Below are 14820 nucleotides of genomic sequence, written 5' to 3'. Positions count from 1 at the left end.
GGAAGGGCATCTCAACAGTGGTATTGGCATGCTTCTGGCAAGACAGTGATGGAGTGAATGATGGTGAAACTGTTTCTTTTTTGGACCACTACCTCGGTGGGAGATAGGAGTGAATGGTGACGAATAGTTTTTGGGACTTGACAAGCTGTTGGAGTGTGAGCAGGGTAATATTTTGTGAAGGGATTCAGGAAATCATTTAGCCAGACTTTAGTCCTGGAGGTGGGAAGTACAATGCCTGCACTTTAAAGGAGGGGTCTGGGATATTGGCTGTTTGGAGTGACATCTAAACTGTCATATCTGAGTGCCTCTGCAAAGACATTGATTATGTATGAATAATGGTGAAAGTGTTGAACGATGATGAAAGTTTTTTTTCCTTTTTGGGTCACCCTGCTCAGTGGGAAACAGCTGACGTGTTAAAAAAAAAAAAAAAAAAATATATATATATATATATATATATATATATATATATATATATATATTTATATATTTATTTATATATATATATATTTATATATATATTTATATATTTATATATTTATATATTTATATATTTATATATTTATATATATATATATATATATATATATATATATATATATTGGCAGTTTGGAGGGATATGTTGTGTATCTTTATATGTGTATGCTTCTAGACTGTTGTATTCTGAGCACCTCTGCAAAAACAGTGATAATGTGCGAGTGTGGTGAAAGTGTTGAATGATGATGAAAGTATTTTCTTTTTGGGGATTTTCTTTCTTTTTTGGGTCACCCTGCCTCGGTGGGTGACGGCCGATTTTTTTAAAAAAAAAAAAAAAAAAAAAAAATATATATATATATACAGTGGAACCTCTACTTGCAAGTTTAATCCGTTTCATGACCTTGCTTGCAACTGGATTTGCTCATTTGCAGAGTCAATTTTCCTCACTTAAATTAATTGAAATGCAATTAATCTGTTCCGGTGGAATTCTGTACTTCAATAATTTCGGTAGTATCAACTCTACGGCTTATACATCTATCTCACTTCATCTAATATGAAATAATAAACAATATAAATAATATAGAAACCTGATGTATACTCTAGAATGAATAAAATATGTCATTATGTAACAGGTGAAGGCGGCCACAACTGCTACCTCTTTGTTGTGGTAAACACTGCCATCTAGTGACGGCCTTTTGAAGCCGTCAATTATTATAATTATTATTATGTAGTACATTATTATTATATATGTATTATTCTTCTTTCAACACACCGGCCGTATCCCACCGAGGCAGGGTGGCCCAAAAGGAAAAACGAAAGTTTCTCCTTTTACATTTAGTAATATATACAGGAGAAGAGGTTACTAGCCCCTTGCTCCCGGCATTTTAGTTGCCTCTTACAACACGCATGGCTTACGGAGGAAGAATTCTGTTCCACTTCCCCATGGAGATAAGAGGAAATAAACAAGAATAAGAACTAGAAAGAAAATAGAAGAAGACCCAGAGGGGTGTGTATATATGAGCTTGTACATGAATGTGTAGTGTGACCTAAGTGTAAGTAGAAGTAGCAAGACATACCTGAAATATTGCATGTTCATGAGACAGAAAAAAGGACACCAGCAATCCTACCATCATGTAAAACAATTACAGGCTTTCGTTTTACATTCACTTGGCAGGACGGCAGCAACCGCCCAGGAAGGTACTACCGTCCTGCCAAGTGAGTGTAAAATGAAAGCCTGTAATTGTTTTACATGATGGTAGGATTGCTGGTGTCCCTTTTTCTGTTTCGTGAACATGCAAGATTTCAGGTACGTCTTGCTACTTCTACTTACACTTAGGTCATACTACACATACATGTACAAGCATATATATATATACACACCCCTCTGGGTTTTCTTCTATTTTCTTTCTAGTTCTTATTCTTGTATATTTCCTCTTATCTCCATGGGGAAGTGGAACAGAATTCTTCCTCCGTAAGCCATGCGTGTTGTAAGAGGCGACTAAAATGCCAGGAGCAAGGGGCTAATAACCTCTTCTCCTGTATATATTACTAAATGTAAAAGGAGAAACTTTCGTTTTTCCTTTTGGGCCACCCTGCCTCGGTGGGATACGGCCGGTGTGTTGAAAGAAAGAAAGAAAATGTATCATTCTTCTTCTTTCAACACACCGGCCGTATCCCACCGAGGCGGGGTGGCCCACAAGGAAAAACGAAAGTTTCTCCTTTTACATTTAGTAATATATACAGGAGAAGAGGTCATTAGCCCCTTGCTCCCGGCATTTTAGTCGCCTCTTACAACACGCATGGCTTACGGAGGAAGAATTCTGTTCCACTTCCCCATGGAGATAAGAGGAAATAAACAAGAATAAGAACTAGAAAGAAAATAGAAGAAAACCCAGAGGGGTGTGTATATATGTGCTTGTACATGTATGTGTAGTGTGACCTAAGTGTAAGTAGAAGTAGCAAGACCTACCTGAAATCTTGCCTGTTCATGAGACAGAAAAAAGGACACCAGCAATCCTACCATCATGTAAAACAATTACAGGATATGTATTATTATGCGTATTATATTATTATTGTATTATATTATTATTCTATTATTATTATACGTATTATTATTATTATACATTTTTTTTTCAACAAACTGGCTGTATCCCACCAAGGCAGGGTGGCCCAAAAAGAAAAACAAAAGTTTCTCTTTTCAAATTTAGTAATTTATACAAGAGAAGGGGTTACTAGCCCCTTGCTCCCGGCATTTTAGTCGCCTCTTACAACACGCATGGCTTATGGAGGAAGAATTCTGTTCCACTTCCCCATGGAGATAAGAGGAAATAAACAAGAATAAGAACTAGAAAGAAAATAGAAGAAAACCCAGAGGGGTGTGTATATATGTGCTTGTACATGTATGTGTAGTGTGACCTAAGTGTAAGTAGAAGTAGCAAGACCTACCTGAAATCTTGCATGTTCATGAAACAGAAAAAAGGACACCAGCAATCCTACCATCATGTAAAACAATTACAGGCTTTCGTTTTACACTCACTTGGCAGGACAGTAGTACCTCCCTGGGCGGTTGCTGTCTACCAACCTACTACCTAGGTTATACATATTATTATTATTATTATTATTATTTTTTTTTTTTTCACCAAGTAGGCCGTCTCCCACCGAGGCAGGGTGACCCAAAAAGGAAAGAAAATCCCCAAAAAGAAAATACTTTCATCATCATTCAACACTTTCACCACACTCACACATTATCACTGTTTTTGCAGAGATGCTCAGAATACAACAGTTTAGAAGCACATACGTATAAAAATACACAACATATCCCGCCAAACTGCCAATATCCCAAACCCCTCCTTTAAAGTGCAGGCATTGTACTTCCCATTTCCAGGACTCAAGTCCGACTATATGAAAAGAACTGGTTTCCCTGAATCCCTTCACTAAATATTACCCTGCTCACACTCCAACAGATTGTCAGGTCCTAAGTACCATTCGTCTCCATTCACTCCTATCTAACACGCTCACGCACGCTTGCTGGAAGTCCAAGCCCCTCGCCCACAAAACCTCCATTACACCCTTTCAAGGACGACCCTACCCCGCCTTCCTTCCCCTATAGATTTATATGCTTTCCATGTCATTCTACTTTGATCCATTCTCTCTAAATGACCAAACCACCTCAACAACCCCTCTTCTGCCCTCTGACTAATACTTTTATTAACTCCACACCTTTTCCTAATTTCCACACTCTGAATTTTCTGCATAATATTTACACCACACATTGCCCTTAGACAGGACATCTCCACTGCCTCCAACCGTCTCCTCACTGCTGCATTTACCACCCAAGCTTCACATCCATGTAAGAGTGTTGGTACTACTATACTTTCATACATTCCCTTCTTTGCCTCCATAGATAACGTTTTTTGACTCCACATATACCTCAGCGCACCACTCACCTTTTTTCCCTCATCAATTCTATGATTAACCTCATCCTTCATAAATCCATCCGCCGACACGTCAACTCCCAAGTATCTGAAATCGTTCACTTCTTCCATACTCCTCCTCTCCAATTTGATACCCAATTTTTCTTTATCTAAATCATTTGATACCCACATCACCTTACTCTTAACTATGTTCACTTTCAACTTTCTACCTTTACACACATTCCCAAACTCATCCACTAACCTTTGCAATTTTTCTTTAGAATCTCCCATAAGCACAGTATCATCAGCAAAAAGTAACTGTGTCAATTCCCATTTTGAATTTGATTCCCCATAATTTAATCCCACCCCTCTCCCGAACACCCTAGCATTTACTTCTTTTACAACCCCATCTATAAATATATTAAACAACCATGATGACATTACACATCCCTGTCTAAGACCTACTTTTACCGTGAAGTAGTCTCCCTCTCTTCTACACACCCTAACCTGAGCCTCGCTATCCTCATAAAAACTCTTTACAGCATTTAGTAACTTACCACCTATTCCATATACTTGCAACATCTCCCACTTTACTCCTCTATCCACTCTATCATATGCCTTTTCTAAATCCATAAATGCAATAAAAACTTCCCTACCTTTATCTAAATACTGTTCACATATATGCTTCAATGTAAACACTTGATCTACACATCCCCTACCCACTCTGAAACCTCCTTGCTCATCCGCAATACTACATTCTGTCTTGCCTCTAATTCTTTCAATTATAGCCCTACCGTACACTTTTCCTGGTATACTCAGTAAACTTATTCCTCTATAATTTTTACAATTTCTTTTGTCCCCTTTCCCTTTATATAAAGGGACTATACATGCTCTCCGCCAATCCCCAGGTACGTTCCCCTCTTTCATACATTTATTAAACAAAAGTACCAACCACTCCAACACTATATCCCCCCCTGCTTTTAACATTTCTGTCATGATCCCATCAGTTCCAGCTGCTTTACCCCCTTTCATTCTACATAATGCCTCATGTACCTCCCCCACACTTACATTATTATTATTATTATTATTATTATTATTATTATTATTACATTACATTTTTTTTTTTTCAACAAGTCGGCCGTCTCCCACCGAGGCAGGGTGACCCAAAAAAGAAAGAAAATCCCCGAAAAGAAAATACTTTCATCATCATTCAACACTTTCACCACACTCGCACATTATCAGTGTTTTTGCAGAGGTGCTCAGAATACAACAGTCTAGAAGCATACACATATAAAGATACACAACATATCCCTCCAAACTGCCAATATCCCAAACCCCTCCTTTAAAGTGCAGGCATTGTACTTCCCATTTCCAGGACTCAAGTCCGACTATATGAAAATAACCGGTTTCCCTGAATCCCTTCACTAAATATTACCCTGCTCACACTCCAACAGATCGTCAGGTCCCAAGTACCATTCGTCTCCATTCACTCCTATCTAAACACGCTCACGCACGCTTGCTGGAAGTCCAAGCCCCTTACCCACAAAACCTCCTTTACCCCCTCTCTCCAACCCTTTCGAGGACGACCCCTACCCCGCCTTCCTTCCCCTATAGATTTATATGCTTTCCATGTCATTCTACTTTGATCCATTCTCTCTAAATGACCAAACCACCTCAACAACCCCTCTTCTGCCCTCTGACTAATACTTTTATTAACTCCACACCTTCTCCTAATTTTCACACTCCGAATTTTCTGCATAATATTTACACCACACATTGCCCTTAAACAGGACATCTCCACTGCCTCCAACCATCTCCTCACTGCTGCATTTACCACCCAAGCTTCACACCCATATAAGAGTGTTGGTACTACTATACTTTCATACATTCCCTTCTTTGCCTCCATAGATAACGTTTTTTGACTCCACATATACCTCAACGCACCACTCACCTTTTTTCCCTCATCAATTCTATGATTAACCTCATCCTTCGTAAATCCATCCGCCGACACGTCAACTCCCAAGTATCTGAAAACATTCACTTCTTCCATACTCCTCCTCCCCAATTTGATATCCAATTTTTCTTTATCTAAATCATTTGACACCCTCATCACCTTACTCTTTTCTATGTTCACTTTCAACTTTCTACCTTTACACACATTCCCAAACTCATCCACTAACCTTTGCAATTTTTCTTTAGAATCTCCCATAAGCACAGTATCATCAGCAAAAAGTAACTGTGTCAATTCCCATTTTGAATTTGATTCCCCATAATTTAATCCCACCCCTCTCCCAAACACCCTAGCATTTACTTCCTTTACAACCCCATCTATAAATATATTAAACAACCATGGTGACATTACACATCCCTGTCTAAGACCTACTTTTACCGGGAAGTAGTCTCCCTCTCTTCTACACACCCTAACCTGAGCCTCACTATCCTCATAAAAACTCTTTACAGCATTTAATAACTTACCACCTATTCCATATACTTGCAACATCTGCCACATTGCTCCTCTATCCACTCTATCATATGCCTTTTCTAAATCCATAAATGCAATAAAAACTTCCCTATCTTTATCTAAATACTGTTCACATATATGCTTCAATGTAAACACCTGATCTACACATCCCCTACCCACTCTAAAACCTCCTTGCTCATCCGCAATCCTACATTCTGTCTTACCTCTAATTCTTTCAATTATAACCCTACCGTACACTTTTCCTGGTATACTCAGTAAGCTTATTCCTCTATAATTTTTACAGTCTCTTTTGTCCCCTTTCCCTTTATATAAAGGGACTATACATGCTCTCCGCCAATCCCTAGGTACCTTCCCCTCTTTCATACATTTATTAAACAAAAGTACCAACCACTCCAACACTATATCCCCCCCTGCTTTTAACATTTCTATCATGATCCCATCAGTTCCAGCTGCTTTACCCCCTTTCATTTTACGTAATGCCTCACGTACCTCCCCCACACTTACATTCTGCTCTTCTTCACTCCTAAAAGATGGTATACCTCCCTGACCAGTGCATGAAATTACTGCCTCTGTTTCTTCCTTAACATTTAAAAGTTCCTCAAAATATTCTCGCCATCTACCCAATACCTCCATCTCCCCATCTACTAACTCCCCTACTCTGTTTTTAACTGACAAATCCATATTTTCCCTAGGCTTTCTTAACTTGTTTAACTCACTCCAAAATTTTTTCTTATTTTCATTAAAATTTCTTAACAGTGCCTCTCCCACTCTATCATCTGCTCTCCTTTTGCACTCTCTCACCACTCTCTTTACCTTTCTTTTACTCTCCATATACTCTGCTCTTCTTATAACACTTCTGCTTTGTAAAAACCTCTCATAAGCTACCTTTTTCTCTTTTATCACACCCTTTACTTCATCATTCCACCAATCACTCCTCTTTCCTCCTATAACCACCCTCCTATAACCACAAACTTCTGCCCCACATTCTAATACTGCATTTTTAAAACTATTCCAACCCTCTTCAACCCCCCCACTACTCATCTTTGCACTAGCCCACCTTTCTGCCAATAGTCGCTTATATCTCACCCGAACTTCCTCCTCCCTTAGTTTATACACTTTCACCTCCCTCTTACTTGTTGTTGCCACCTTCCTCTTTTCCCATCTACCTCTTACTCTAACTGTAGCTACAACTAAATAATGATCCGATATATCAGTTGCCCCTCTATAAACATGTACATCCTGGAGCCTACCCATCAACCTTTTATCCACCAATACATAATCTAATAAACTACTTTCATTACGTGCTACATCATACCTTGTATATTTATTTATCCTCTTTTTCATAAAATATGTATTACTTATTACCAAATTTCTTTCTACACATAGCTCAATTAAAGGCTCCCCATTTACATTTACCCCTGGCACCCCAAATTTACCTACTACTCCTTCCATAACATTTTTACCCACTTTAGCATTGAAATCCCCAACCACCATTACTCTCACACTTGATTCAAAACTCCCCACGCATTCACTCAACATTTCCCAAAATCTCTCTCTCTCCTCTACACTTCTCTCTTCTCCAGGTGCATACACGCTTATTATAACCCACTTTTCACATCCAATCTTTATTTTACTCCACATAATCCTTGAATTAATACATTTATAGTCCCTCTTTTCCTGCCATAGCTTATCCTTCAACATTATTGCTACTCCTTCTTTAGCTCTAACTCTATTTGAAACCCCTGACCTAATCCCATTTATTCCTCTCCACTGAAACTCTCCTACCCCCTTCAGCTTTGTTTCACTTAAAGCCAGGACATCCAGCTTCTTCTCATTCATAACATCCACAATCATCTCTTTCTTATCATCTGCACAACATCCACGCACATTCAGACTTCCCACTTTGACAATTTTCTTCTTCTTATTCTTTTTAGTAATCTTTACAGGAAAAGGGGTTACTAGCCCATTGTTCCCGGCATTTTAGTTGACTTTTACAACACGCATGGCTTACGGAGGAAAGATTCTTATTCCACTTCCCCATGGATATAAAAGGAAAATTAATAAGACCAAGAACTATTAAGATAAAATCAAAGAAAACTCAGATGAGTGTGTATAAATAAATTATTACATTATTATTATTATTATTATTATTATTATTATTATTATTATTATTATTATTATTATTACAATATAAATAATTTGTAATTTTTATTCCCACAAAAAAATATAAGATTTACTGTTATGCCTTATTGCAATAACTGTATAAATAATGTCAACCCATTCACTACTGCATATTGGAATGGACATTGATGTCATTTATTTACTCTTGAACATAGCCAAGCAATGGAAGATTTCTCCTATGTTGAGCTCAATTTCAAGGTACTTTTCGTCATGAAAACAGTCAAAATCATACCCATTTCTGTAATATATCTTCCATTCTATCAAATGAACCCAAAATAACGAGAATACAACTATAAAAACCACATGAAAATACCACTAAGAGGTGGCTAATTGCTGAGAAGTGAACTCCATCATTTATGCTCCGATTTCTTTCATTTTTGGTGTAAGTTAAGCATCTTTCCATCTTACATTGCCCAAGTTTCAATAAAATAGTCCAACAAACAAATGAGATACAATTCCCTAGATCAAGAGCAAGAGCCCCTCACCAGTATCAAGGAACCTGCCTTGAGGTCTGCTCCCTTATGGAAATTTTGCTCGCGTATGGAAGCAAAAAATTGACCCGTCGACTGCTTGTATTTGGAAAACCTCGCACGTGGATGCACTCGCAAGTAGAGGTTCCACTATATGTATATATTATACACACACACACACACACACCAGTAATGAATTCTCACCTAAAAGACTATTTTATATGACTAAAAAAAATATTGTCATGGGTATAATAACTTCATGGCTAAGCTACTATAATACAAACATTCATTGCTAAAACAATAATTTAGGAGTATACCTGTATTGTTTAAAGCAAGCCTGAAAAGATGCAATATTTCATTTAAGAAACTTTTAACAAATGTTATTATAGTATCACTTAAATAAAAAGGGTAAGACTAACTAAAAGCCACACAAGTACAGTGTTAGGGAAGATAAATGGCTCAAATTCACAAACAGAAAGGGGAAACACACTTTTTGCTCCATTTTACAAGACCCATCAAGAACTATTTAGAAATTTGCCAGAAGAATGTTTACAATAAGTATAACTTTGGTAAGGGTACCAGTTATATTATAATTGACCTTTGAGAATCTATCCAGTTAATGACTGCTGCTTTAACACAAAACTCACTCATGATACATGAACATTTTTGGTTTGGATGAATATGATTCAAAGATTTAAAATGTACAAGTGATGTTTCATTATATAAATCCTATTTAGCTTCAGAAATACTGTACCGTACTTGAAAAAATACTTGCTGTATTGTACTGTACTTGAAAAAAAATACTTGCTGTACTGTACTTGAAAAAAAATACTTGCTGTGTTGTACCATACTTGAAAAAATACTTGCTATATTGCACAGTATTTGAAAAAATACTTGCTACATTGTACTGTACTTGAAAAAATACTTGCTACATTGTACTGTACTTGAAAAAATACTTGCTACATTGTACTGTACTTGAAAAAATACTTGCTACATTGTACTGTACTTGAAAAGATACTTGCTATATTGTACTGTCCTTAAAAGAGTATGTACTTGCTATATTGTACAATCCTTAAAAAAGTAATTGCTATATTGTACCATTCTTGAAAAAGTACTTGCTATTATATATGAGGTCTTATCAGGCAAACTTACAATATTGATTACTGTACCTATAACATACTGTAACATCTTAGTTCAGCTACTGTAATTTATTAAGCATTTATGTCAATCAATAAATCATAGGTTGAAAAACTTGGGTCCATCAATTTTAAGTCAATCAAAATTACCATATGTTGATCACTCAAGGTTTGATACTACAAAATACTTGCACATTTTTTAAGTTTACTAGATAGTCAAGATTAAAGTATAGATTTGTTAATCTAAACAGAAATATAATTAACTTCACAATTAACTAATTGTGGTATTACTGTTCCTACTATATTACTGTAGCTATAACTCTCTAAGTATTACTGTATACCTAGTTTATGTAACTGTTATTTCTATACTTATGCAATTATAACTTCTTAAAATATTATTGCAACAACAGTACAGTATTATAATCATCATCATCATTGCTATTCCTCAGTTTGCATATATTTTTTTTTATTTAAGCGTATTTTTTCATTTGTTTTGTTAAGTTGAAAGTTTTTTCAGTTTCATTCCTACTACTTTCCTTGTGCTCAAACTTGGGGGTTAATCTCTGTATTCTATTCAGTTAACAGTGTGTATGTACATAATTTATTTATGACTTCTATTCCCAAAATGTGAAAACTGTGTTTACTGCCATTCTTAAGCATATCAGTAACATTTCCATTCTTATTTTTTGTACTGTACTGTATGCAACTATTATTTACATCACAAATTCTACAAAGCTGGCTTTTATTTAGTTACATTCTAGATTTACTTCTCAAAATACTAACTCTGTTATTCTTTTATTCCAAAATATGCACAGCATGTTTTCCCTTCCTCACTCAATAAGGTGGGCAATATTTAACATTACTAGTGTAGTTATCAACTAATCACTCAACGATTCATAACCCACTTGACTAGAGTGCCTTTCCCTTTTGGTCTCATTCTAACAAGTCCGAAATTTCTCTTCGAATTCGTGGCAACAAAGGGGAGTGTCCATTGGTGATTCGATGTCGTTCATGTAATTTTCCAAAGCCCTGCCCACCATTCATTAGCCCACCATTTTGCTGCAAGATATCCAGCCAAAGATCATCAAAAATAAGTGAAATAATAATATAACATGCATGAAGCTGACTACTCTTGCTTCCTCCTAGTTTTCTAACCAAAATGCAAATTATAAGAATTCAGCATGAATATATAATTAATATATATATTGTACCATGCAATAAATTCACAAATACACAAGGTGCTCACTTATTTGTAACTACACTACATGCAAGGTATCTTCTTTATAATTCTAACATGAAAAATATAATTATTTCTTTTATACTTATATGCAACCTAAGAAAAAAAATTGGATTAAGCAACTTTTTAAAACACTAATTAAAAAGTCATCTATGGTATAAATAAACTAACAACTAACCAAATTTTTATACTTACATAAGACTCTTTTTTTAATTGATTTAGAAGAGTAGCAATACTGGCTCCTGAATGACAATACAGCAGATCCCTACCAATTCTATTTTACAGTAAACTGTACTTAATTGCTAAATATTTAAATGCAGTATCTTTAATTCTTATTACTGCACTATTATTATTGCTATCACATTCATGAGGGGAGTGCTAAACCTGCAGGGGTCATTAGAAGTGTCTGGAGGTTGGGAGGCAATCCGGTTTGATCCAAGGAATGTGAGAATGATTGATTCCTTGGTTTCACAAGCCCTTCACCAGCATCAAGATATATTTCTTGAGAGTAAAATATCTTAAAACTTAGGTTAAATACTTAGTATCACTTCCTGTTGACAGCAAACTAGACTTACACTTACTGCAACAACATTTTTTACTATTTACCGAAATTCAATGATAACAAATCAAGTAAAAGGACACAAGTGCAACTAATGTGACATTTATTGTGGCAACGTTTCGCTCTCCAGGAGCTTTATCAAGCCATTACGAAGAAGGGTGTCCAAATAACGTCTGCATGAAAAGTCCATTATGTTGTGGTGTCCGACAGATTGTAATAAAGTTGGTAGAATTACCAACAATATGTAAAGTAAAAGAACACAAGTGCAACTAATGTGACATTTATTGTGGCAACGTTTCGCTCTCCAGGAGCTTTATCAAGCCATTACAATGGCTTGATAAAGCTCCTGGAGAGCGAAACGTTGCCACAATAAATGTCACATTAGTTGCACTTGTGTCCTTTTACTTTACATATTGTCGGTAATTCTACCAACTTTATTACGATAACAAATCAGTACAGGTAATGTTGTATAGTACAGTGGACCCCCGGTTAACGATATTTTTTCACTCCAGAAGTATGTTCAGGTGCCAGTACTGACCGAATTTGTTCCCATAAGAAATATTGTGAAGTAGATTAGTCCATTTCAGACCCCCAAACATACACGTACAAACGCACTTACATAAATACACTTACATAATTGGTCACATTCGGAGGTGATCGTTATGCAGGGGTCCACTGTATATTCTTTCCCAGAAACAAATGAAATTAACAGATTATTAAATGTATTTGTTAAACTCTAGTTCTTAAGTGAATCCTTCACTCTGATAGGCACCATATGAACAGTGTGAAATTATTTTATTTACAGAAAACTAAATTTTGTAAACCAAACTTGATACAGTAAGGCCACTTAATGGTATGTATTGTTCATAAATACTTTTTTTTTTATTTTTATTATCACACTGGCCGATTCCCACCAAGGTAGGGTGGCCCGAAAAAGAAAAACTTTCACCATCATTCACTCCATCACTGTCTTGCCAGAAGGGTGCTTTACACTACAGTTTTTAAACTGCAACATTAACACCCCTCCTTCAGAGTGCAGGCACTGTACTTCCCATCTCCAGGACTCAAGTCCGGCCTGCCGGTTTCCCTGAACCCCTTCATAAATGTTACTTTACTCACACTCCAACAGCACGTCAAGTATTAAAAACCCCTCCCTCCAACCTTTCCTAGGCTGACCCCTACCCCGCCTTCCTTCCACTACAGACTGATACACTCTTGAAGTTATTCTGTTTTGCTCCATTCTCTCCACATGTCCGAACCACCTCAACAACCCTTCCTCCGCCCTCTGGACAACAGTTTTGGTAATCCCGCACCTCCTCCAAACTTCCAAACTACGAATTCTCTGCATTATATTCATACCACACATTGCTCTCAGACATGACATCTCCACTGCCTCCAGCCTTCTCCTCGGTGCAACATTCATCACCCATGCTTCACACCCATACAAGAGCATTGGTAAAACTATACTCTCATACATTCCCCTCTTTGCCTCCAAGGACAAAGTTCTTTGTCTCCACAGACTCCTAAGTGCACCACTCACCCTTTTCCCCTCATCAATTCTATGATTTACCTCATCTTTCATAGACCCATCCGCTGACATGTCCACTCCCAAATATCTGAATACACCAATTCACATGTATGTTTGGGGGTCTCTAATCTACTTCATACTTATGGGAAAAAATTCGGTCTACTGGCACCTGAACATACTACTGGATGAAAAAAGTTCTGATATCCATTCATCTCCATTCATCATATCCTCTTTCAACCTAATCTTTTTGTTATCCTCATAACCTTACTCTTTCCTGTATTCACTTTCAATTTTCTTCTTTTGCACACCCTACCAAATTCATCCACCAATCTCTGCAACTTCTCTTCAGAATCTCCCAAGAGCACAGTATCATCAGCAAAGAGCAACTGTGACAACTCCCACTTTATGTGTGATACTTTATCTTTTAACTCCACGCCTCTTGCCAAGACCCTCGCATTTACTTCTCTTACAACCCCATCTATAAATATATTAAACAACCACGGTGACATCACACATCCTTGTCTAAGGCCTACTTTTACTGGGAAATAATTTCCCTCTTTCCTACATACTCTAACTTGAGCCTCACTATCCTCGTAAAAATTCTCCACTGCTTTCAGTAACCTACCTCCTACACCATACACCTGCAACATCTGCCACATTGCCCCCCTATCCACACTGTCATACGCCTTTTCCAAATCCATAAATGCCACAAAGACCTCTTTACCCTTATCTAAATACTGTTCACTTATATGTTTCACTGTAAACACCTGGTCCACACACCCCCTACCTTTCCTAAAGCCTCCTTGTTCATCTGCTATCCTATTCTCCGTCTTACTCTTAATTCTTTCAATAATAACTCTACCATACACTTTGCCAGGTATACTCAACAGACTTATCCCCCTATAATTTTTGCACTCTCTTTTATCCCCTTTCCCTTTATACAAAGGAACTATGCATGCTCTCTGCCAATCCCTAGGTACTTTACCCTCTTCCATACATTTATTAAATAATTGCACCAACCACTCCAAAACTATATCCCCACCTGCTTTTAACATTTCTATCTTTATCCCATCAATCCCGGCTGCCTTACCCCCTTTCATTTTACCTACTGCCTCACGAACTTCCCCCACACTCACAACTGGCTCTTCCTCACTCCTACAAGATGTTGTTCCTCCTTGCCCTATACACGAAATCATAGCTTCCCTATCTTCATCAACATTTAACAATTCCTCAAAATATTCCCTCCATCTTCCCAATACCTCTAACTCTCCATTTAATAACTCTCCTCTCCTATTTTTAACTGACAAATCCATTTGTTCTCTAGGCTTTCTTAACTTGTT

General features: G+C 37.0%; 1 protein-coding gene across 5 annotated transcripts in view; it reads right to left on the bottom strand.

Moving 5' to 3' along the window:
- The window catches only part of Snrk (SNF related kinase), a 374848-nt gene that overhangs the window by 15236 nt on the left and 344792 nt on the right, over positions 1–14820 (bottom strand). The window lies entirely within an intron of this gene.

This window comes from Cherax quadricarinatus, chromosome 30 (genome assembly GCF_038502225.1).
Source record: "Cherax quadricarinatus isolate ZL_2023a chromosome 30, ASM3850222v1, whole genome shotgun sequence".
NCBI lineage: Eukaryota > Metazoa > Arthropoda > Malacostraca > Decapoda > Parastacidae > Cherax > Cherax quadricarinatus.
Note: the sequence above shows the minus strand (reverse complement) of the source record. Positions and strands in the feature narration are given on the sequence as shown.